Source organism: Lissotriton vulgaris, chromosome 7 (assembly GCF_964263255.1).
Source record: "Lissotriton vulgaris chromosome 7, aLisVul1.2, whole genome shotgun sequence".
In the NCBI taxonomy this organism is placed as follows: domain Eukaryota; kingdom Metazoa; phylum Chordata; class Amphibia; order Caudata; family Salamandridae; genus Lissotriton; species Lissotriton vulgaris.
In genome coordinates, this window is record NC_141695.1 from 38,015,085 (window position 1) to 38,041,114 (window position 26,030).

General features: G+C 45.0%; 1 pseudogene; it reads right to left on the reverse strand.

Moving 5' to 3' along the window:
- Nucleotides 1-10,644: 10,644 nt before the first annotated feature.
- LOC147700635 (olfactory receptor 5V1-like) lies at nt 10,645-11,571 on the reverse strand (annotated as a pseudogene).
- Between the last annotated feature and the right edge of the window lie 14,459 nt (nt 11,572-26,030).

Sequence of the window (26,030 nt, forward strand, 5' to 3'; positions counted from 1 at the left end):
TGTGGTATTTTTTCATATGGGTCGTTTGACCTCCAGTACCATAATGTGTACCAGGCTTACCTTGGTGTACATTTGTATGGCAAATGGTAAAGACTGCAATGTGCTGCCCCTCTTTTCTAACTGTAAAAAAGTCCCAAACTGGAAAGGGGTACTTTTTTACTGTGCCACTGCCAATGCCTGGAAAAGAACTGGAGGTAGGTGGGCTTGTCATCGATTGCATCTCCGCTTCTCCTGAGGTAGGGGTTGGTGCAGGTCTCAGCTGGGGCTTTGCAAATATGGGAGCTGGTGGTGGTGCTACATGTACTAAAACCCCTGGAACAGTTAAATAGCAATGTCAGACTCCTCTATGTCAACTTCCACCATGACTGCCTTGTCGTCATCATCCTCCTCATCATCATCTTCCATAATCTTAAGTCTTTCTGAAACTTTTCTTTTCCATTGCCTCTCCTGTTGTCTCCTGGACTCTGCAGGGGTCCACTCCATGACCCCATCATCACCATCAGAAGTGGTGCTTGGAGAAATTGGTGGAGTAGTATCCTTCCTTTTCCTTGCTGGAGCTCTGCGAGCCCATGATTCTAAAAGAAGCTCAACTTCCTGTTCTGCTCCAACTTCAGGCAAATGTACTATTGCAGGCTGTGACTGTGGTTGCTATCCACAATGCTCTTTTTCTGGAAACAATAGTGTACTACTTTGAGAAAGGAACAAATCCAATTCAACATCACTAGTTGTCGGTGTCAAGATGATTGCAGTTGCTCCCTTACTGACCGCCATGGTCCTGGGCTTACGTTGAGGGTGGTGCTGTTGATGTAGAAGTACTTCTCTCAGCTTGCTCACCGGGGGCAGGTGATGCAGGCACAAGCTTTCTGAAAAAGGTTCTGGTCGGCACACCAGTGGTAGAAATCTGTTTCTTCTCCTACCCAATGGCCACTTTCTTGGCAGCACCTTTCTTTGAGGCCATCTTTAAGCTTTCATTTGGCAGTGACTCTAAGCTTCACAAGCTGAAATGATGTCCCTGTTGCGTAGTCCGTCATCGGTCACATCATGTAAAGGTCTTCTGTCTGGCAGTACTGTGGGTAATGTCTCTTCACTTGTTCACCCAAAATCATGCAAGCAAGAACATTAGTGAAACATGGCATTGTTTTAGTTGAATTAGTAGTACCAACAAACAATATCATTTAGTGTGGATACTTATGTTATTGTAAACAATTACCAATATAGTGTATCTATGCATAAAACCGCACCAATATAACCTTTCATGGTGTATACTGAGGAAGGATAAGAACGAGCAACAACATACAGATGTAACTGTTTGCTTTATGTGCAACACGTTTGGATGTGGCACTCAGGGTGGTACAGGTGACAATGTCATAATCCTTAAACAATAAATGCTGTTGTGCACCTGTAACAGACATGGGGTTGATGATGGATGTTAAACAAACACAATTTAAAAAACATCAAATATATTTTTTAAATTAAGATACATTAACATTAAAAAACCTAACATTTAAAAATGTGAATATATTTTTTTTATAAGTAAGTGAAAATATCCCCAAGCACATAACTTAATAAACTGTTAGAAAAGGGGCAATCTGGCTGGGTGTGCAAAATGGCTGCCAGCAGTGCCACATGGTCATCAACAACAAAACTGAGCAAAAAGGCATGGGGAACAAAGAGAAGACATGGATGCCTATAAAAAAGTACACTGGCTTGTTGCACAAGATGGCCTCCAGCCATGTTCATAACAGCAAGCAAGCAAGACGGCATGGGGAGGAAAGAAGACATGCAGGCCTGTGGAGAAAGCAATCTGGCTGGCTACACACAGAGGCCACCGACCACATGGTCAAACAGCAAGCAAGATTGCATGGGGAATAAAGAAGACATGTAGGGCTCTGGCAAAAATACACTGACTGGTTACACAAAATGGCGACCAGGCACATGGTCACATCAACATGCAAGAAGATGGGGAACCAAAAAAACCATGCAAGCCTATGGCAAATACACACTGGCTGGCTATACAAAATGTCCACCAACGACATGGTGAAACAGCAAGCAAGGAGGCATGGGCACAACAAAGAACACATGCAGGCCTATCACAGAGGCACACTGGCTGGCTGCACAAAATGGCCTTCAGCCTCATGGTTACAACAAGAAGTGATAAAAAGGCCTGTGGAACAAAGAAACCATGCAGGCCTATGGCAAAAGTATACTGGCTGCCCGAACAAAATGGCTACCGATCACACTGTCAAACAGCAAGAAAGAAGGCATGGCCACAACAAAAAAGACATACAGGCCAATAGCACAAGCACACTGGCTGCCTACAGAAAATGGTCACCGACCACATGCTAAAATAGCAAACAAGGAGGCATGGCTGCAACAAAGAAGACATGCAGGCCTACGGGCACTCACTATCAAATGGCCCCTGGCCAAATGGCATGGGGAACAAAGACAAATGGTGGCCTATGGCAAACACACTCACGCACTGGCCAGATAAAGGAGGCATGGATTGGTAACACAGAAAAAAACTAAAATTAACTGGGATAAGACATTTTACAACAGCACGCAACCTCCAAAGGCATCATATATAATTACCCAACCTATACACTGTATGCAGAACAAAATGTGAAATATCCCCAAAAAACACATGTTGCAATTTAATCCAATCCCATGTATGGCCTAAATGATTCATTCCAAAAGTCACCACAGAAACAGTTGCAATCATGACTAGTACCGGGAAAACTGGCTGGAATTCCCATTGACAGACTAGGCCACAAAGTGAATTAAATAAAGTTTGCAAACTTATTAAAACACATGAGAAAAATGTAAATAACTGTGCAACATGTTTCCTTTACAAAAGAAGAACAATTACATGCAAAAAAATAATGATGCCCCTACTAACACTGCTGGCCACCCACCACGCTGAATTTTAAAAATCAAATTAAAGTACAGAAAATCCCGATGCATTCCCCCAATCAAAGAAACTACACAATTAAACACCTATTGTTCAACTTACTTGTGAAATCTCAAATACAAAGTCCTTAAATCCAATGGTATATATGCAGTAGACAAGGAGAGTGATCCTTCCAGCTCCAAATCCCAATAAAAAATGACCAGGAATAAAGCACTGGGAGGAGCCTGCTGGACAGGAAAAGGAAGTTGGAGTCTCTGGGGCACTTCCTTCCTGTTTGAAAGAAAGAGCAAAAAAAAGGCTTTTCACACAAAAAAATCGACTCCAAAAGTCTCTCAGCTGCACCTTGAGCACAAAGCTTCTTGAGCACTCCATTTGCGATTGCCACTAGATTTGTACCATCGTAGCCAGAAGTAGTGTGAGTGAATCTCGAGAGTATCCAGGTCCTTGCGATTGAGTGCCAAAGTAAAATTCAAGGGCGTGAACGGAAAAAAAACGCTGCTTTGTGCCCTGCTACAGGATTCAGGAACTTTGCGTTCCTCCATGGAGTCCCCGAATTCCACAAACTCCGCAAACAGCATGGAGTTTTATGCCTGGGGCTTGTTTCATGTTTTAAGAATTGTAATTTATAACACTCTTCAATGATAAAATCTAATTTAGTGTCACAATCCTGAAAATGCCACATTTATAAAGTTGACATTTTCTTGTCTCCACTATTTGGTGCATGCAGCATGTATCCTGGGTCACGTGACTAGGCGTAGTTAGCCCTTCATATTTGTGTATTGTTCCCAGACAGTGAGAAAAGGAGAAAAGGTGTTGGCAGGATAGCCCATCTCTGACTTGATGAGGTGTAGGAACTGCAACCTATCACACTACCACATCACAAAGGCTCAGCCGAGCACACTCACACAGGATGGTGACACAAGTCTTTTGTTTCCCCTTTTATGCTGGGGCCAGAGAAGTGAGGCAGGAAATTCAAAACATCTCTGAGGGTGGAAGCCTCCAGAACCTGTCCCCAACTTCAAAGTGAGCACCAGGTATGAATAGTGGACCCTCAGACCAAACTCTTCAGCATGCTTCTGGAGGTATTGATGACTCAGGGCTGCTGTGCTGCTGTGCAAGAAAGTCTGCTACTCTGCATCCATACTTCCTGAGTGAGAGTGAAAAGGACTAGACCTGCTCTTTGAACCCAGGGCCACCAGAGCGACTCTAACGGCTAGTTGGCGGACCTCCTGATCAAAGCGTCAAGGAGAGCACAGGTTCCAATCACCCTGAACCCAGCACCTGGACTCTGTCTACCTCCCACGTTCTGCCACCATAGTCTTAGACCTTTGGATGTGAGCCTTTAGGTGCTCTTCCAGCCCAGCTGTGATCTTTTGAGCAGAACTGATGAAGTATGACATATCTCCTAGCAGCTCCACATCAGAACTACCGGTGAGTGATGCATCATTGACGCAGGACATAACATCACAGGCCACAGCTCCTCAGATACACCACTGTGTGATGCATTCCACATTGTAAGCCGCTGTCGACATTATCCTCACAGACAATGTTGAACATTAAATTGCAGCATGCAGCTCCTCAGAACAGCAGCCGCACAACACATCATCAATGCAGGGCTTTGCAAAATAAGCCCCCATTGACGCCATCCTCAACTATGATGCAAAACCTCACATCGCAGTCCCACAGCTTCTTTGGAACAGATGATGTGTGACGCATCCTCAAAGTGGGATTTTGATATGCTCTGCAACCAGGATTTATGGTTTGCTGTTCAGCGGGCCTAACTTGGTCCCTTACTCCAACACATGCGTCATTGTGGTCACCCTGAACTGACAACCCCAGTAGGCACACTTAAATATATATAATTGTATATCAATAGTTCTACTGATTGGTTTTATGTTGTTTTAGTTTCAAATAATTGAATACATTTTACACTATTTATTTTAATAGGTATGGGATGTTCCTTGTGTTCTGTTTTCACTTTATCACTGTTTGAAGTGCTGCATGGAAGTGAGCCTAAAGGTGCTCTGACAGTCCAGCTGTGGTCCTGTTGGCAGAACAGATATAGCATGACAACTCCCTTCGATGCCGTACCAGAACTGCCACAGCAGGCTACACCCTCAGTGCCAGACCTTGCATCATTACAGCCGTCTTCGGCCCGGCTTGCTTGAATCCTGATGGTGCAATGAGCAAGGGACTCACATCTGAGTATACCCTTCCACGCTACCACCACCAGGACGTCCCATCATTTCAGGGATTGGTTCCATTTTGGAACCACTCTCCACTTTTGTAGATCATTTTCTTAGACCTTTAGTTAAGAAAATGCCCACGTATCTGGAGGACACAGCTGATGTCCTCAGACTACTTCCAACTATTGAGTACAACGTGGAAACTGACCTAATGGTTAGTTTTGATGTGGAATCACTCTACACCTGTATTCCACAACAGGATACGTTGGATACAGTCAGAGGCCTGCTATCAATGGAAGATCTGGACAGCATAACCCCAGTTAACTTCATTCTATCTCTTGCAGAACTGGCAATGACGCAAAACTATTTTAAGTTTGAAGAACAGCTGTTTCTACAGATCTCCGGGACCTCAATGGGGAGTGTCTTTGCCCCAAGTCTGGCAAATCTTTATGTACATCAAATGGAACAGACTCAAATCCTCGACCATAGCAACCCCTTTCTAGAACATCTGGTGCTATGGAAGAGGTACATCGATGACGTCCTGGTAGTGTGGCGAGGCACGATCCCTGAAGTACAGGCCTTCCACACTTGGCTGAATGGATGTAACCCTCATCTCAAGTTCACGCTGGAGTACAGTCACACGAGACTCCCCTTCCTCGACCTCTCCATCTTTCCAGTAGATGGAAGTCTGGGCAGTGAGTTATTTACCAAGCCTATGGCGAGAAACTCACTCTTGTCATTCGATAGCCACCACCCACGCTCTCTTAGAGAGAACCTCCCGGTGGGCCAGTTCCTCCGGGTCAGGAGGAATTGTTCATCCAGAGAACTTTTCAAGAAACATGCAACCACACTTGCCACTCACCTGGAAGAGCGCCATTACCCCAAACATCTTGTAAATAAAGCATGGAAACGTGCCTCGAACAACAACCGCGAGGCATTGATTGAGAAACAACCATTAAAACCACCAATGGATCGCCTGACGTTTGTCAGCACGTTCAGTACCATGTCTAACTCTGTCCAGAAAATGGTTCGTAAACACTGGACGATTTTGAATAGCACTGGGGCCAACCTCCCACTACCATTGTTTTCATTTAAAAGGGCACCTAGTCTTAGAGACACTCTTGTCCACACCAGACCCAGAACTACCAAGACTGACGGCTCAACAACCCTATGGGATCTTCCCCCAGTCTCTGGTCACCACCCCTGCGGGTCATGTAGTGTTTGTCCCCAGACTGAGAAAACCACCACAGTCGATATAGGGACTAGTAGGTCATGGCTGCTCAAGAAGCACACCAATTGCAACACGGACAACGCCATCTATATGATAATGTGTCCCTGCTCCCTCAGGTATGTTGGCTATACCACTTGTAAGATTAAAATAAGAATAGGGGAGCACAAAAGTACCATCAGGTGTCGCAAACAGGCCACGAAATTGACCAATCACTTTCTGGAGAAAGGACACACTGCTGAAGAAATGAAATGGGTCATTCTTGAAAGGCCATTCATTCCGTCACACATCAGCGACGTAGCCAAATTCCTTTTCAGGAAGGAGCAGAAATGGATTTTTCTTTTGAAAAGCCATATACAAGGTCTGAATGATGACATACCGTGGACATCGCTGTAAATCCAACTAGTCCACTGTTTTTTGGCATCTGTTTTCTGCAGTTCACTGATTCTAGGGTTATTTATGATGTCATCCTAGACCATATGTAGTCAATTTAATCCTTACACACATTATGCCATACATGTAAACTGCTCCTTCTCTATACACTCTTGTTAATATAAAATAATTTTTTAATTTGTTATCATTAGGTGTATGTATACATCAACTCAACACATCAACTCATTATGGCCCTATTTTTGTACTGTATTTATACATATTATGGCCTTGTTCTGCATATGTCCTTGTCCCCTATTGTACCAGGGATTGTATATACGAACATCTTTTCGACGTCTCAGTGCCTTTTAAAATATAGCCTGCCGTGCAGACGCTTGCGTCCCTCTTTGGAAATAGACATCAGCGTGACGCTCGCCTTGGGCTGAGTCTCAATATTAGCGCATGCGCAGTAGAGCTCGGCACATGCGCTGCTCTGAAACGCATGGCTCGGAGCTCGCGCATGCATGTTTTAATCAAAGCACATTGCGCATGCGCATTCAGAGTTCGCTTTTCAACGCGCCGCACTATCGGGTTGCCTAGCGCATGCGCTATCGAGCGCAGGCATCCGATCTTTTAAGCGGAAGCGTTCAGGTACGCCCACAGCTGCAGTCAGTTATCCAATTAACGAGGGTATTTATACACAAGCTGGTATAGCGTCGGTACCTCCGTCCCCTCTCGGACGCCTGCATCGAGGTACCGACGGACAGGTAGGGTACTAGGGTACTAGGTCTACTCCTTGCCTACTGAGTAGGGCGAGCCACTGCATCACTAGCCCTCCTTTTCTTAAGTCTTTTGTGATTTTCACAGCATTCAGTCACTGAAAGGCTTTGGTAGTTGCTCCCTGTTTTATGCTTATTGTTTGATACAGCTCTCTATGGTTATTTGGTAGCAACTTGTAGTCATCCTATCGCTAGGAACAGCCCTCCAAGTATAGGCTAACTACCTCCCTGTAGAGTCACCCAGCCTATTTTCTTATACCGGGTTGAGTCTCTTTTTCTGTAAAGCTAGATTTTGTTAAAGCTCAATTTTGATATGGCAGCAATCATGGTTGTTAGTCCCTTTGCTATTTCTCAAAGGCACTTTTTCTGTCCATTTCCCTCCTTAACTAGAGCGGGGCCTCCCTTCTTCCCGAGAGGGTTCCGGGTGAGGTGAGGCGTACTCCCACATAATGCTGGGTAAGTTACCACAGACACTCTTGTTGATATGATTTTTATACACCAATCCAAATATAGTTCAGTGGAGAGAAAGTGTCTCCATTGCTCTGCTTGTGTGCTTTGTATCCTGTACTCGTTTTCCTAAAATCTGGTTTGCACTAGATGGTTTCTGATTCACGTCTATGTCTCTTTTTTAGGAGATACACAAAGTTCTGGACTTCCTACAGTATCCATCTGGGCCCAGAGGAACTGGTAGGACTTATCCAATGTATATTAGCGTGCATCACTGAACCTTTGATTTTTTGATTGGCAGTCGCAGTTTCCCTAATGGTCCTGAAGAAAGCTGAGACCAATAGTCAGTACAGCTGAAACATGTCGACCTTCACTTACTCTGCCCACATGTAGTTATTATTTCAAACTATCCGGCAGAATTTTAATCTTGACCTGAGCGCCATACTAATTAAAATTGATTTTGGCCCTTGGAGTCAATTTTATTTTCACATCTATCACTCTTATTTTTTGCACTGCACCTCATTAGCACCACCAGTGAAGCCCAGTGGTCCGTATTTACACCATGTTAATCCATCCATCCCTGCGCCATGACTAGGTGCACTGTTTGTGAATTGGATTGGTGACATCTCCCATATGACGACACTCCACCACATGGGTGGGCTGATGGGAATTTTTCAAACAGACTTGGGCTCTCACTTCTAGTGCTTCTATTGGTTTTGGGATACTAGTCCGGTTGCGGCACACTTGCAGGTTTCTGACCAGGCCTCTCTTTTGCTTGTTGACACTTTGTTTAGCTGGCCTAACTTTATCCCTGTATTCAGTGCTCACCGCATCAGATTTGGCCTCATCCTTTAACTTTGTCCCGAATCGGCATGACCAGATAACCACATTTAGCATTTGTGCTTCTGGATAATATCTATGCTTACATTTTAAAAATTGCATATCTCCTGTCCTACTAATTGGATTTTTGTTTCCTTGATCTCCAAATAATTGATCAAATATTACTCTAAATTGGTGTTTTTTATGTGTTGTGTTTTTACTTTATTACTGTTTGTCTTAAATACTTTACACATTGCCTCTAAGTTATGTCTGGCTGCTTGTGTGCCAAGCTACCTGAGGGTTGGTCACTGGTTAATTTGGGATGTACCCAGCCGTGGTCGCCAGTAGGAGTTCCTGCAGGGCGGTGACGTGGGGAGGGGGAGTTTCAGGGTGGGAGGTAGTTAGGTATGGATTATGGAGTGTAACAAGTAAGTAAAGATATAAAGAAATAAAACAAATTTCGTTGCACGCACTGCATTGCATTTGGTGATGCAATGCATGCAACAAAATTATTTTTATTTATTTATATGTTTACTTACCTGATAAACTCCGTAATCCATACATTACTACCCCCCACCCTGCCCCTATCCTCCCCATATCACTGCCCTGTAGGAACTCATACTGCAGACCGCGGCTGGGTTTAAGTATGGCTCATACTGATAGAGAGTGTTATTGCTACTTGAGCAGGGATTCACTCACCTCAATCAGTAACCCAATTTCCAACAACCAGTTCCATCCGTTACATTCTCAAAAGTACACCGCAAGTCACCCTGTTACAAGCAGCCCACAACTTAAATTCCAGCTTTGTCCATGGTTTCTTGTTGTAGTGTGCACCAGTTCTTTTAGCCCGGTAAACATTACAATGATGCATACTTTTGCCAACAATGCCACATGAGTGGCTGTGGTAAATCTCTTCAATTGGTTAATCTTCTCAAGATGTAGCCTCTCAACTCCCCCGTTGCCCAGAATGGCTCCGCCGTGGAAAAGCATGTGTAACATGTGTAACTTCACTGTGGGGGCCCGTTGCGGGCCCCCTGGGTGAAGGGGGTTGGGGGGTGCACATGGGGGGTACCTATGGTACCCCCCTGCATTTGTATGCAGAAATAGGCAAGCACCGCACAGTGCCGGACGCTTTCTGCATACAAATGCAATGTATGCATTTTTACCATTGCGGCGGATGCAGCTTGAAGCCACACCCGCCGCAATGGTAAAAATAGAGGATGTGACCGCCAAAGTAGCGGTCGCATCCTAATTGCACAGGAGGGAACTCCGCAGGCCATGCGGAGGTTCCCTCCTACTCTATGGTGGCGGACTGACTCAGGTCAGTCCGCCATCATAATCGGCCCCTTAATAACTAAATGTTTTGGGCTCCCACTTAAAAGAGTAATCAATATGTAGTGGGTCAGCTGTATCAAACATTGGAAAGATTGGGAACAGATAAGATTTTACCTAATTTACTTTCAACACTGAGAGCAGACCAAATTTGCACAATAGCTTTATGACTCCTGATAGACCCCGCTGGGGCTCCGTCAAATATAGGGGCAGGCCATCTGAGTACCAGAAGCCATATGTGTACTAAAGTATCCAAAGCAATGTCACACACTCTTGTACTGCTGGTGATTTCACAGCATTGTTCCATTTCGACACTCTATTTGCTGCTGAATTATTAGAGAAAAAACATGGAGGTGGAACTACAAAAAGTAAACAAAGACCCAATCAACCCTGTTTACTTTTGTATACAACTGCCCATTTGGCTCATGATACCAGGGGTAGTAACAGCAAACCAAACTCCCATCAATGAGTATTAAGGTTTTCTGTTGGACATGACTCCATCCACCGCTTGCAGTTACATTTTGACCTTAAAGTTTAAACGACTTGTAAAAATTGGAGGTTGTTTTGGTCCTTTAGTCAATATTGCTTTTTTGTCTTCCTGAAGCCCTTTGCAAAGCCTTCGTTTTTCAGGGTGTATATGATGGGGTTGCACAGTGGAGGAACAGCTGTGTAGAGTAAAGCCAAGATCTTGTTTTCTTTTATTGAAACTTTTGATGTTGGTCTCATGTATGTGGAACAAGCAGACCCAAAGAATAAAATAACCACAGTGAGATGAGAACCACAGGTTGAAAAGGTCTTTCGCCTCCCCTCTATCGACTTCATGTTAAGCATTGATTAAATGATCTTGACATATGATGTGAAAACAATAATAAAGGGCGCCAGTGCAAAAATAGATCCAATAACATAGTTCACTGTCTCAATACCGTGGATACTGGTGCAGGATAGCTTCATCAGGGCAGTGAAATCACAGAAGAAGTGGTTGATGGTGTGGGATTGACAGTAGGAGAGCCTAGAAATCAGTATGATGTGCGGAAGTGGGGCCAAGATCCCACCAAGCCAACTTCCAGTGGCCAGTTGGGTGCACATATTTTTGTTCATGATACTCATGTAATGTAAGGGATAACAGATGGCCATATACCGATCATAGGCCATAACTGTGAGGATAAGAACTTCTGTCCCCGACAAGAAAAGAAAGAGATATATCTGCAGCAGACATTTGGTGAGAGACATGATTGTGCCTGTCTGAAAGAAGTGTATCAGCATATGTGGGAAAGTAACTGAGATGTTAGTGATGTCAATAAAGGCAACATTTATAAGGAAAAAATACATGGGAGTGTGCAGGTGTGAGTTGGAGTATACTATGGACACAATAAGAAGGTTTCCAATCAAAGTCATCACATAAATTGTTAAAAATGCAATAAAAAGGGGAACTTGCAGCAGTGGAAGATCCGTAAACCCTATAATCAGGAACTGTTCCTTTGAAGTAAGATTTTCTCCTTCCATCTGTCCAGATTAATTGCGATTTGAAGACAGGCTGAAATAAAGCACACCAGCAATGTAAATACAATTTTGACTAGCTGGCTTGACTTTTAAGTTTCTGTTTGTGGTCTTCTGAAAAGCTCCTAATCTCAAAGGTTCAACATATATTGGTTTCTATCAAACATGTTACCAACAAATATTTTCTGTTGCGCAATAGCTTTAGTGGGGTTTTATCATTTGTCTTTCAGAGATAGGGCAACTATTCATTGCAGAATATGTGTGCATAAAATTGTTATCTCAGATTAGATTTCCATGCAACAAAAGTTATAAACGGCTGTGTACTCTTTAAAATATGGTATTCTATTGTAGAAATTTATCCACAACATGTAGATTTGGAGAAAGTATAATAGGTATAATTTCTATTAGTAAAAACTCCACCACAAGATTTTTGCATGAAAAGAAGGTACACATATAGCATGAATTATACCCACTAGGTGTTACTTGTTCTGGGTACAATACTACTTTCTGTGATATTTCTTCATCTTCTTCTGACCTTATTTTGTTTCATCCCTGACTCACATCTCTGTGTTTCCTTTTATTTATTTCCTTTTGTTTCAAGTGAGATTTTGTTTTATTGATTTTTGAACTTCTTTGTTAAGGATTGTATCTGGGCTGTCTGACTCTTTGTCTCCTTTATTTTTGGGGTTTTGTTTTGGAGATTTGGACACAGTACATACCTGATGATGAAACAGTCCTCCCTATCCAATCTATTTCAAAGAATCGGCCAGGGATGCTTGTAGTGTGGAGGTCGAATCTATCCTCCTGCTGAGACAGGATGGCTGGTGAATCAGTGTGGAAAGCAATAATGGTATAAGGTGCAAATAAAGCAGATCCAACGGATGGGCTGATATTTATTGCTGGAAGCTGGACAATATGTAATGCTGGGTGATGGACTGCAGACCCTCTTCTCTCAAAGGATTCGATATGGATGAGATAGCAAAGTTCCACGAAGGAAAGCATTCAATGCATGCTAAACAATGTAAAATGGGACCTAGTTTCAGCCATTAATTTGTTTTTCTCTGGTTTTTACTTATCCGAATTATCTCAAGATTAATTCACTATAAAAGTTCATATTGAAAGTTCCAAAAAGAAGATGCAGCATCTACAAACCAGGCAGAAGAGACTCCGATTTTATCAAGTCTCAAAGGCCACTTTAATTGACGATGCATTTTTCTAATATTTTCAAACTGCACAGCGGTAACTATCAATGCCTCGAATCAGGCTGGCCTGGAGGAGAGTGATATTTATGTCACTCAATTTATTTCTAAAACTAATGAATGTGAGTGCATCAGGTGCAATAAATAGTATCGTTTCATTTATGGTTATTGCCGAAAGGGGCTTAATGTGTGGATCTTGGTACTTTCTACACCAACATCCACATGTCTCTCTATTTACCTTTGATTTCCCCCTAATATATGATGGTAGGTAACTTGAGTATGACTGTTAATCACTAACAATATTTGATGAAACACTCCCACACAAACCTTCCATTTTTTAGTTAGATCTATTCTGGCTCAGAAACATGTCTACACACATATAGATTTTATTTCTCATCTCCATTTGAATACAGATGTGGGGTTTTGTCCTGATAATCACTTGAAGGGTCATTCTTTTAGTGCCCCATGTCATCTGCAAAGAACTGTTGCCTAAATGAAAATGTAAGTGGACACGTTTCTTATAACTAGAAAATAATTTGAACTTTTACAGGTAGGCGTCGAAGTTTCCAGGATTTATTTTGCAATTCAAAGTGGAAAATCTACTTTTCTAACTCTTTCGAGCAGAGCTGTAAGTAAAGCAGACAATCTAACTGGAGCCACCACCGCCTCCTAAGTCCACGATGAGTAGACGCAACAATGCAGGGCTGCCACGCATCGTAATCTGAAGCCTTGGCAGCTGTGGCAGCACTGCCCAGGGTGTTGGCAAAAACAAGCAGAAAGTCCTGCCCTGGCCTGTGCTTGTCGCCTGGCAGGCCAGAGGGCGAGGCCAGCACCCGGGCACCTGTTTGATTAGCTGCGGTCCTTCTCCTTGGGTATCTTGAGCAATCGGCCATGCTGCATTCCCAGTGGAGTGTGGGCATCAGATACCTTCGGTCTCTCTGGCTGGACTGGGGCTGCTTGCCTGGCGTGGGAGACCGACCACCGCCCGCCTGATGCACTCAGTGACCACCGGTGCCGAAGGACACACAGCCAGGGTACATTGGTGATGCGCGGATCTGCCCGTGAACACGGTGGACCGAGGTAGGGGATGCTTGTTTCGGAAATTATTATTTTCATGACTTGAAGTAAGTCTCCTTGCTCTAGAACATATTTATTCCACACCATGGCTTGGACCTTTCATCACTCCCACTTTCCACACACAATTATTAGTGCTTTTCACTAGGACTCAGTTTACCTCTCCACTGGTCCCTCGATTGTGTGAAGCCGCTTGGACATAAAGCAGAGAGTCTGACTGAAATGTGGCCGTCTCGAGCCACTGTAATTCCCCCAAGCCCCCGCAGCTAGACCTCGCCCTTTCTCTGCATCTACACCCCTTTAGTGGCCATATTAGGAGGATTCTCAAGCCTCCTGAAGCTTCCCTGTGTTTTGTGTCCATCTGAGGCCTCCACCTTTCCATACACAACTTCAGAAAAAGAGCTTAGTTGACAAAAGCAGGGCAGCCCGTAACAGCCAGAGGAGGTGTAATAATTATGTGGCTCAAAGAAAAGGAGAGTTCACACGTCATGTAGTATTTGGTGTCAGGTTATGACTTGTCATTTCCTGTCTTGTGTATGATGCTATCCCAGGCTTCTGAACGTATTTACGCTCTATGAGAGATGCAAGATGCATTCTGGGATATGAAGTCCTGTCTACTCCATATTAAATGCAATGCATTATATTCTGTTCTATTTTACAAGGCCTTGTAGTTTTGTGAGGTATGTGTCCAAGGAAATCGCTGTTTAACTTAGCACATTGTGTAGGGTATGTCGAGAGTGAACATCGCATCCAGAGGGTTGTGGGACATATTGTTTAACTTCATCCAGTGCTGCCTGTCTGAGTTATTGCAGCCAGATTCTACTTTTACATGAAGTACTGTGAACGGTGTCAGACATTGCGAGGCAGCACATGCTGCACCTTTTCAAGCCGAGTCACTTGAAAGCCCTTCAACTTGCCGCACATCTCGAGTCAGTGCATAGCGTGAAGTAATGGTATCTCTCACTCTGGTAGTTTCTCATAAAATTAAAGATGCTCTTGCTTTTTAAACTAGCAGCGCCTAGTGCGCAGTCGTGATTATCTTCAGCTGCCTGCTCTGTTACAAGATGTAGTTTTGCAGTCACTCACAGCCTGTGTCTGTTGAAACCCTCCTTTTCACGAGACGTGCCACTCCACATACAGCCGCACTAAAATCATGTTAGGCCGCTCGGGGTTTCTGAGCCACAATGTGTCACTTGAGTCAATAGAGCCTAGAGTAGCTTTGACAGCATGTGGGGGTCATGGTGGGATCTGTGTCTTGGGCAGATAGAGGTTCCCTAACCGGGGGAGGGGTGGGTGCGGACCTCTCGGGGTTAATGATTTTTATTACGGTTGGAGTCAAGTTATCGTTTGGAAAAAACATGTCTACTCATTTATGTTGCATTTTTTCATTCAACCCCAGCGTGTTTCCCTTGTTTTCATTACTTAATGTTACTCTTGTGAAGGATGTCACTCATTGTCATTGAAACGTCACTCATAATTTCACTGAAATGATGAAACGTCATACATAGCCGTCGGAAACCTTGGCAGCTATGGTGCTTTCACTGTTATGTGTAGAGGGAGTGGGTTGCAGGCTCTGGCCTTGGACACAGGGACAAACCGGCACAGTAACAGGGGCAGTGTTTAAATGGGCCTGCACTTCAAAATACTCTTCTCTTCAGTAACGGAACTTTTGTTTCGGAATCGGAGTTTTGTATCGTTACAGAGGTGTTAAAAGTACTACAATGTTCCTTGTAAATTGAGCAGTTTTCGGGCAACACGCAGTGTCAAGTAAACTCTGGTGATTCATTTACCTGCTGGAGAGCGATGGGAGTTTCATCTAGTGGCAGGTTTCATTTGTGTGAGGTAGCGCAGGTGGTTAATATCATAGCTGCCAGGTATTCGCATTGCTAATGTGACATTTCCATTGATGCGGACTTATGAAAGACATTCCACAGCGAAATGTGACACTTCAGAAACATTTTATACTGTGTTAAAATAATGAGTTGAATATTCATTGTGCTTTAAGTCATAGGCTGGGACATCGTAGCACTTTAAATACAGAAGTCGTTAACCATCACTCCTTACCCACCACCAGCAATCTATTCCTTTACTGTCTGGTTACAGTCATCTGTAGTAACTAAATTAATCAATTCAATATCAAAATGCAAACAAATGCATTTCCTACCGATTACTTTAACTTGGATTTATCTTGAAACATAAAGTGTGCCTTTATTTTAAATGCTGTTACCTGAAGGTGAAGACAATCGAAACTTGGGACAGAATAAATATATTTTGAGGCAGATTTATGATAACTGGCGCATCCCCAGGGATGCGCCAGTTATTTTGCGCCGCTGCTCCGCCACCCTTGGTGCGCTGCATTTACATTGCGGCGCACCATGGGGCAAAAACGGCACAGATGCGTGACGCATCTGTGCAGTAAAGGTGCCGCATTGCTGGAGTTGCGTCGCAAGCGCGACGCAGCTCCAGCAAGGCTCGGGGGTGCCCAATCTTTACAATGCTGCGTCAAGACCTACGCCTGCTTCAATCAGTCGCAGGGTTTTGACACAGCATTGGCCTGAAAGTGACTGAGTGAAATCCTATAGATTTCACTCAGCCACTATTGCGAGGCGCACCTGCCCCGGAACACCCACCCTGCGCCGGAACGCCCACAAGTGGCGCAGGGCTTTACAACGTGACGCATCTGCCTAGATGCGTCACATTGAAAATGGGTCGTAGGGATGCGCCACGTTTACGCCGCAGTTGCGTGACGCAAACATGGCGCATTCCCAACATAAATCTGCTCCTTTGTTCTTCCAGCTTTGTTTTTATCTTACAGCCCCTCCCAACCCTCTTCCCCCTCATCCGGCCTGGTACTGCCCCATCTGCAGAACTCAAGTTAGTCTAGTGTTCAGGTGCATTAGACTCACCTGTATTATCCTGAAGGTGCTGCCAGGAGAATTGTGATCATACCCAGTGTGGTGGACCGGTCTACAGACATTGCTGAGGTCATGGATGGGGCAGGTAGGGTACAAGGGTCCTGCACACGCTGTGATGTTATGAGTGAGATGTCACAAACAGGGTAGGTAGAACTGATATAAGTTTTGGGTTTCCTTCTGCTTTTCCTTCATCGGCGCAGCTAGGCGGGGCGGTCCATCCTAGGCGGCACTGTTTTGGGGACGGAGGATGTCTAGCCCTGGGCTGTGTCATATATGTTCATGTAACTTGCATGATCGAAGTAACTATTAGCGGCCATACTACGTGTCTCTTGGACCTCTTTCAGGTGCTCGCTGTCCTTTTTCCCCAGCACCCCCCAGGGGGCGGCAATCTGAAGGATAGCCCTAGGTGCCAAAAGCTCTAGATAAGCCTCTGAGAGTGTTCTACTTTCAAGGGGGAGCACCGCACTTCACAGTAAACATCGTGCACCTAATTCTTGGCTAATTTCTTATTCCTGTGTAAACCGAAGCCTGTGTTTGCTCAGAAGTCCGAGTTTTGTGAACATTTTCACTCCCGCTGTTTTCCACTGACATTAATTGGGAGAAAAGGCGGGGGGATAAAAGGTAAAAACATCCCAAATTAAGCGTATGTACTGACTCTGGTGGTTATGCCTCATTTCCTAGCTGAAGACTCAGAACAGGAGGTATTCACTCAAGCGGTTAAATTATAGCTCACTATGGTAACTCCTTCACTCACACAACTTGTAATCAGGACCTCAATGTATCACCGACCTCTCTCTCTTACGACATGAGAGTGTTGGGGGATCGAGTTGGCGCCAGATTACAGAACCCGGGGTGAGATGGGCCTTGTATACAGTACAGGACAACAACCTGGGCAGCCTTGCACATATTCAACATGCTTGATAAGACACGTTGAATTATTGGAACGCTGCCTCTGCACATGTATTCAGTTTCTGGCACGAGGATGAAATGACTCAAAATTAATAAATCAAGGTTTACGCCTATGCTTGGACTAAAAGATGATTTTATTTGGAATTTTCCAAAAATGTCAGGGCTAGTCCTGAATCTTCATCTACCCGAAACCGCAATCACATTTACATGTGTAATTTAAAAAAGAACCATAATGGATTTGTAAATGTTTTTTTTTTTAATGCACCTTTGCCTATTCATCCCCTTAGGAAAAAAGACTTCTGCAGTTTGAGAGAAGTAAATCGCCAAGTGTTCTCGGCTTGCAAATGGATGCAAAACAGTTTGTTAATAACTGTGAACTCAAACGTGTTTGTGAGTGTGCACACATGTTCCAGGGCATCCTGTCCTGGAATGGCCACCCCCGACCACAAGCAGATTTCCTCCCATGCAGCATTCACCCACGGGGCAAAATGTCACACGCAGGAAAGCACATGCAAAAGTGATTTGATCTTGGAAATCAATACATTTGTGCACCTGAGTAAAGCTTTGGTTACCTGTGTTTCATGTGAAATACAGTGAAATAAAGTGCAATAAAAGGATGAAGGGAAAACTGGGCAAGGGTTCTCCATAATATACATTGGTTATTACAGATGTTGTAAGTACAAGATTAAATGGTTTATGCTAAGGGAATTAACACATGCACTCGAGTACATCTGTAAGTGCAGGCATGTAATACTTGATTATTACAGATGTTGTAAGCACAGCATAATATGTTTTCTCCTAAGGGAATTAACACATGAATTTTGTTTGAATACAGATGCCAGTGGGGGCTTGTTGTACGTGGCTATTACAGATGTTGTAAGCACAGCATTAATTGCTTTCTCCTGAGGTAATTAACACATTCACTTTGTTGTAGCACAGCTGTAAGTGCAGGCATGTACTACGTGCTATTTCGGATGTTGTAAACACAGTATTATATGTTTCCTCCTGAGGGTATTAACACATACACATTGTTGGGATAAAGCTGCAGTAGCATGCTGCAGAGATGCTGCAATCTCCCATCATTCCATTCCACTGGAGGGTGACTCCTTTCCTCTCCAACATACTTTCTTGGCACAATCAAACAGCAGTAGCAACTTTCATCGCTCACTGCTGAAGCAGGCTGTGGCTGGTATTATTATTGTGGTTGAGGCGTAGGTCAGGATGTGGTTAGGGGTGTGAACGATGCAGTCCTGGTCAGCAGGCAGTGGGTAGAGGTGGGATCTCCCATCTTGGGACAAAGAACTGGGACAAGAGACCCCACTGTCCTTCGAGGGGGTGTACGTCAGGGGTGTCCAACACTTGTACATGTCACATTTTGCTCTTTAAAAAAAGGCAGTCGTATGCAAATCATGCTAATTGCAAAGCCCTCAACACAATTTTATGATGCTCGAGGGCGTAGTCAGTGCGTGCTCTGTCCACGCGCGTACGTGTGTGCGTAGAAGCTAGAGCCTCGTCAGGTCCCCAAACCCAGATTTCCAGTTATCAAACGTCACGTGAGAGTCAACAAAGTTGAGATGAAATCTTCCTTGTTTAATCTTGTTTAATTCATTTTCATTCGTACATTTTACAGAGCACGTTTAGTTAATGCCGGGCGTAAATATGAAGGTCCACCATTTAATTTGATGATGAGTTTCACCTTCCTGTGTTGATGGTGTGTAAATCATGTAGCTTTATTTTTTACCTTATTTTATTTTTTAATTCATGCATGTGTTGGTGGCCATTCATTCACTGAATGCGGTGGTGGAGTTCAGATGATACCACTGCAGTTGTATGCTATATACAGGCAGTATGTTTGATGCTGGGGTTGATGCTCGTGTGGTTTTGTTGGATCGCAGTGTGTCCGAAATGCATTGGGTTTTGCATTTATCACGTGGAGTTACGAAGAACAGACACTCTCCATGTGTTTTGATGAAAAGCCTGAGCCGCACCTTGGAATTTATTGTGCAAAAACGAAAAGCATGAAAAAAGTATGAATTAAATTAGATAACAAATGGATTAAACAAGGAGGATTGCATCTGAACTTTGCTGACACTCAATTCTTTATTTCCGGCTGTGCATCTGGTGTTTGGGGACCTGACTAGGCTCCAGCTGCTACGCACACATTTTATTCTTTACCACTGACTATGTAAATGAGTTCCCTGTAATCTTGCATTATGTACTGTAAGCTGGGCTACTCACCTTGGAAAGAAGATGAAAGCAGTTTTTTTTTTAATGCGGGGGCCACATGTCCAGTGAATGGGGTCTCAGAGCCGGGATCTTTGAAGCCAGATGCTGGCAGGGGCGTCCACTGACTGACCAGTGGATTTCATGTCCTGCAGCCCCAGGGGAGAGGGAAACAGCCCCAGTTACACCCAGGAAGCCAGAGGAGTCTGGACATGCAGTAAATCAGGGAGGTGCAGGTGTGTGGAAGGTTCACCCCCACAAAGGGTCTTCAGGAGTTCCTGCTTCACACTCAGCCTGATATAAGCTGTTTTCCATCATCACACGTTCCTTTGGGACATGATTCGCAAACATGAATACAGCACAGAAACTGCACAGGTGCAGAGACGAAGTAATTAAAAGTGAGGTGATCATTAAAATGTATTTACAATTTGAAAACATGAGTCTTTACTAAAGTGGACAAAAAAGCCAACGTGGTCTAATGAGGTGGACCTCACTCAGCAGATTGGAGGGCAAAGACTGTGGAGATTGTGACAATGACCACTGCTGTCTGCAGAGGGTTCTACACCCCTCATGAAAGGACCTGGTACATTCCAATATGTGCGCTAACTCCTCTCCATTCACATCAGAATTAGATGGAGGGCAGAAAACGAGTACTGCGTAATGCGCAATTTTTCCAGGTCAGCCCTTTAGGGAAAAAAGCACCATTTACTCTCTGAGATATGTGGATTTTGGTGAGCAAAGCACTAAAAGTCTGCATGTTATTCCCAAGTATTTGGCAGAAACTTGCAAATGGAGACATTATTGCACCTCCAAGGTATCGTTATTTATCAGGTGCAATACAAATTGCACCAAATTCCAGGCCACTCTTAAGGAGGGAGAAAGTATGTGTCAACTACTTCTGGAAGTAGGTGTAAAGAATGGTAGGTGTCCGTGAGGATCTGTGGTGCAGTGTGCAGCCCCCACCAAATATAGTTCTTCAATAGATGATGCAGAATCAATCAAGCAATCAATCAATCAGAGATTTGTATAGTGCGCTACTCACCCGTTAGGGTCTCAAGGCGCTGGGGGTGCGTGGGGCTGCTACTGCTCGAAGAGCCAGGTCTCGAGGTGCCTCCTGAAGCTGAGGTGCTCCTGGGTCAGTCGTAGGTGGGTGGGGAGGGAGTTCCAGGTCTTTGCTGCCAGGTAGGAGAAGAATCCTCTTCCGGTGGTGGCTCTGCGAATCCGTGGGATGGTGGCGATGGCGAGGTCGGCTGAGCGGAGCTGGTGAGCGGGGGTGTAGAGCGTGAGTCGCCTGTTGAGGTATTCCGGGCCTGAGTTGTGGAGTGCTTTGTGTGCGTGGGTGAGTAGTCTGAACGTGAACCTTTTGCTGACGGGAAGCCAGTGGAAGTTTTTAAGGGGGTTGAGATGTGGCTGCGGCGGGGGATGTTCAGAATGAGTCGCGCGGAGGCGTTTTGTATGCGCTGGAGACGGTTCTGGAGTTTGGCGGATGTTCCGGCGTAGAGGGCGTTCCCGTATTCCAGTCGGCTGGTGAGGAGGGCCTGGGTGACTGTTCTACTGGTTTTGTTGGGGATCCATCGGAAGATCTTCCGGAGCATGCGCAGGATGTTGAAGCATGAGGAAGAGACAACGTTGACTTGTTTGGTCATAGTGAGCGAGGTATCCAGGATGAACCCAGGTTGCGTGCATGGTCTGTGGGTGTGGGTGCATTGCCCAGTGCCGGGGGCCACCAGGAGTCGTCCCATGCTGAGAGGGATTGTCCGAGGATGAGGACCTCCGTCCTGTACGAATTGAGTTTGAGACGGCTGAGCTTCATCCAGTCAGCTACTTCTTTCATTCCTTCCTGGAAGTTGGATTTGGCCGTGGCTGGGTTCTTGGTGAGGGAGAGTATCAGCTGGGTGTCGTCGGCGTAGGAGATGATGTTGATGTTGTGTTTTCGTGCGATGGTGGCGAGGGGACTCATGTGAATGTTGAAGAGTTTTGGGCTGAGAGAGGATCCTTGGGGTACGCCGCAGATGATTTCTGATGCCGAGGATCGGAAGGGGGGAGGCGGACACTCTGCGTTCTGCCGGTGAGGAACGAGGTGATCCATTCCGAAGCCTTCCCCTGGATGCCCGTGTTGTTGAGGCGGTGTACTAGGGTGCGGTGGCATACGGTGTTGAAGGCTGCGGAGAGGTCCAGTAGGATGAGGGTGGCTGTTTCTCAGTTGTCCATCAGGGTTCTGATGTCGTCGGTGGCTGCAATGGCAACATTAGGCGTCACTTCTCACTGTGCACTCCTTGTGACATTCCTGATGCGTCATATTTAATGTATGACGCATCATGTCGCAAGGAGTTACAGATACGTGAGTATTTCTGATGTATCTGTAAGCTCAAAAGTGACACATTGCTGGAGTGTTTCACAAAAGTGACGCAACTCCAGCAATGCGTCCTTTCACATCGGGCAAGCCCCATATGAAAGGGCCTGCGTCAGTCTTACGCCTGCTATGAGGCAGGCGCAAGATGTTGCAACGGCGTCCTAAAAGTGATGCAGTGAAATCTCATAGATTTCACTGCGTCATTTCTACGACCCTTCCTTGCGTCAATACGCCCCCCTTGCATACATTATACCTGGCGCAGGTATAATGTGGCGCAGGGGTTTACAAAGTGATGCATCTACCTAGATGCATCACTTTGTAAATCTGGCGCAACAAGGCGCATTTTTACACCACTGGTGCGTCACAAAAAGTGACGCACCGGCGGCGTAAAAGTGACGCTCAGCCTCATAAATGAGGCCCGTATTTCTAAATGTTTTAGGTCATTAACTAAAAGAGTGACTTGCTCAACACAACTCAACTGAAATGATGGAAAAAAGTTGATGAGAAATAATTTCGGGAAAGATTGTGGTAATGTATGAAACTGGTTCTTTGTACAATACACCAAAAAGAGGTACGTTGGGTAGAAAGTCCAGGTATCACTTCTGAGTGGACAAGGTTTTTTTAAAAATCCCAAGGTGCTCTTTTTGTGGTTGTGTGGGTGAGCAGCCTTAGGCTTATCAAGGAGTTTTAGACATGTGTTGTACACATAGTCAAAAAATGAGGGACATACTCGAAAAGGAGATCCACACCAATTTTTAAAAATAACACATTTTATATATACTTTTAACACCAACAATGTCATAATGGGGTAAGTACTTTGCGTTGAGATATCACTGTTTTGGAAGCATACAGAAATACAATTGCATTGGGTGAGATCACAGTTTTTCAGTGAACAGAAGTACACAGGTACTTGTATCTTTTAAAGGAGTAATGTTATCCTATGGGAAAGAAACATAAACTGCATATGGATACTTTACAGTGACAAATAGGAATGTTTTTCAGGACTTAAGGTAAGTATGGTGCAAGGTCCAAGGCAGCACCAATGGTTCACCACAGGCATCTCTGGGGCATCTGGGTGCAGAGGTGCAATTCAGCATTGGGTGACCTATTTAAGTCAATAGGGAACGGGCCGGTTACAAAATGGCTATAAGCTGGGCCTGGGAGACTATTCTGGGCAAACCCACAGGGGGGCTCAGTCTTGAGATGCTCAGGCACATAGAGACACCACTGGAACTCGGGCTGATAGGGTCAGTTTCAATGGTGGTTTCTCCAGCAGGGCCGCACTGCAGGAGGCACGCGCATTTGTAGGGGGGGCCTGCAGAAGAGGCTGCTGGTGAGGATTGGAGGACCGTTCTAGCCAAAACCAAATGTGAGCTCAGCTCCTGAAGTTCTCAGAATCCCATTGGCACTGTTGGGCCACTTTTCCTCGGGCTGAGGGTCTAAAGTGCAGTATTGCTTCTTGCTGGCCAGGTAAAGTTGCGGGTCACTCTTCCACAGCTTTGGTAGGTGACACAACTTTCTGGATGAACCAAGTCTTTGAAACTGTCAGGGACAACAGGCAGGCTGGCAGAGAAGGCACCAAATCAGTCTCTGCTCATCTGTTCTCGTGCTGTGGGCTCTTCTTTGTCCTTCTTTCTTCTGTATGCAGACAAATCCAAATTCCCGGTGTCAGGGTATCACCTAAATACTCAATTCAATTTAGGTGTGTTAAGGGCAGTGAAGGGTGGAAGCCAAAGGGCTACTTACCCCTGGAGTTACTACACCCCCTAGATAACCTCTTTCTGTGGGGCGTGGGCATCGCCCTTTCCCAGAGTTCCTAATTTTACAACCAATGTGGTAAAGTCCACATTTTCTTGTTTTCTTCAGGCAGCCCACATAAGGGGTGTGACTAGCCTGGAGGTGCAACTTGTCTCCTGCACATTTCCCGCTTGTCCGGTTGCCAAATAGGCCTACTAGCAGGGCGTGGTATTCTCCAGGTCTGGGAAAGCCAGGTTCTCATGTCAAAGGAAGTGAACTCTTTGAAGCTCCCTCCCTTGATCTGCTGATTTACTAGCCTTCCTGCTGGAAGAGTTGTAAACACCTCCTGCCAGAGCAGGCATTGTGTTAGCCCTCTAAGAGGGGGGTTGTTGCCTCCTAGGGGGTCAGTGGAGGCAGGCTGGACAGGACCTTTCGGCCAACACACTAGAGGATTAGTAAGGTTAAGGGGGCACCTCTAAGGTACTCTCTGGGTACACGTATATTATAATAATAATAATCCACATTTGTAAAGCACGAACAATCACCCGTAAGGGTCTCTAGGCGCTGGGGGTCATCGGGAAGATTAAGCAAGCTATTGCCCAGAGTCACATGGTGCTGGGCTAATCTGCTGCCGGCACTGGGGATTGAACCGTGATCCCCAGATTCCAACGTCAGTCACCCTGGCCGCGGCGCCACACCTCTCCCTGTAATAACAAATTCATTACTGGAATCAGTGTGGGTTTAGTAATAGGAGGTGTTTATTACCAAACACCAAATATTTCAGTGAAAGCATCATGTAGCTGGGAAACTCATTTTGACCATTGCCCAGTACGTACCTTAAGGTGGCTTCCCTGCTCACTCATAATATCCAGCAATAGCACTAGATTTAAAGGGGCATATCAGATCATGAAGATATGTATTTACATAAAATATAATGCATCCTGCCTCGGGGCTCAAAGCCCTGCTATAGTGGTGATTTATGTATATTAAATGCAGTGACTTTAGCATGGCACACAGGAGTGTGCCATGTTTGCACTCATTTTTTCACTCAGGGTTTGCAACATGTATCGCAGCCTTAAATGGCAGACTGTGGGGAATTTGTGTGTGGATCCCTAAGGGTGACATTTAGATATGGTGCAGCTCTTAGGAACCCTCTTTAGTACCCATTACCTGGGGTACCATTTACTAGGGACTAACATGGGTATTAAAGCCCATGCCAATCGGGTTACAATTAGACATCACCTTATTTTAAGGAAAAAGCACTAGCACTGAGGTCTGGTTAGCAGGCCTGAGTGCACTGTCAATCAAGGACTAGTATCCAGTTGCTAAAAAGAGGCAAAAAATGGGGGTCACAAGAACAAAAAACCAGTTTTTTAACCCCCCCCCCCCCGCCCCCCCATCCAGAGCCGGGCCAGGAGACTCAGCAATAACCTGGAATAGTCTCCCTAACCTGTAAGTCAAGGAAAGGAGTAAGAAACAGGCTGCATAGTTGTAGGGCCTACTCTGTTTCACATCCTCCTGTCCAGGTCACTGCTTCTGTGCAGCAGACCCATCCCAACAGTAATGGACCCATTTTAAACTGGAGTGGACTGGTTTAATCATTTCTCCTTTACTTAGGGTTTGATGTATCTACCTCTGCTAAACCTATCTTAGCCAGGGCAAACCCCAGCTTAACCGAAGGGGTTGTCCAGAACGGGAGTAACCCCAGCATGTCCAGCAGGATCAAACCTACTAATTTGACTTGGGTCAAACCACTGTGCCAAAGACAATGCAGCCATAAAGGCCTACACTCAACAATGGCTACTGACAGCTGTCTACATCCAGAACCATATCTTTAGCTTACCACTGACAAGTGGATGGGCAAATAGGTTTCTTTTGGTTCAAGGAGTCCTACTGCTGTTTTGGAGTGAAGGGTAACTACACCTTGTAGCAAACCCCTGCCTTCCACTCTGTCTTCTGTTAGCTGAGGGTCCACAACCTTCTGCTGAACAGTTGTCTTACTAGCCAGGACTTTTTCTAGGGGCAGTTAAAGCAGCACCAGGGCCAACTTTGGAG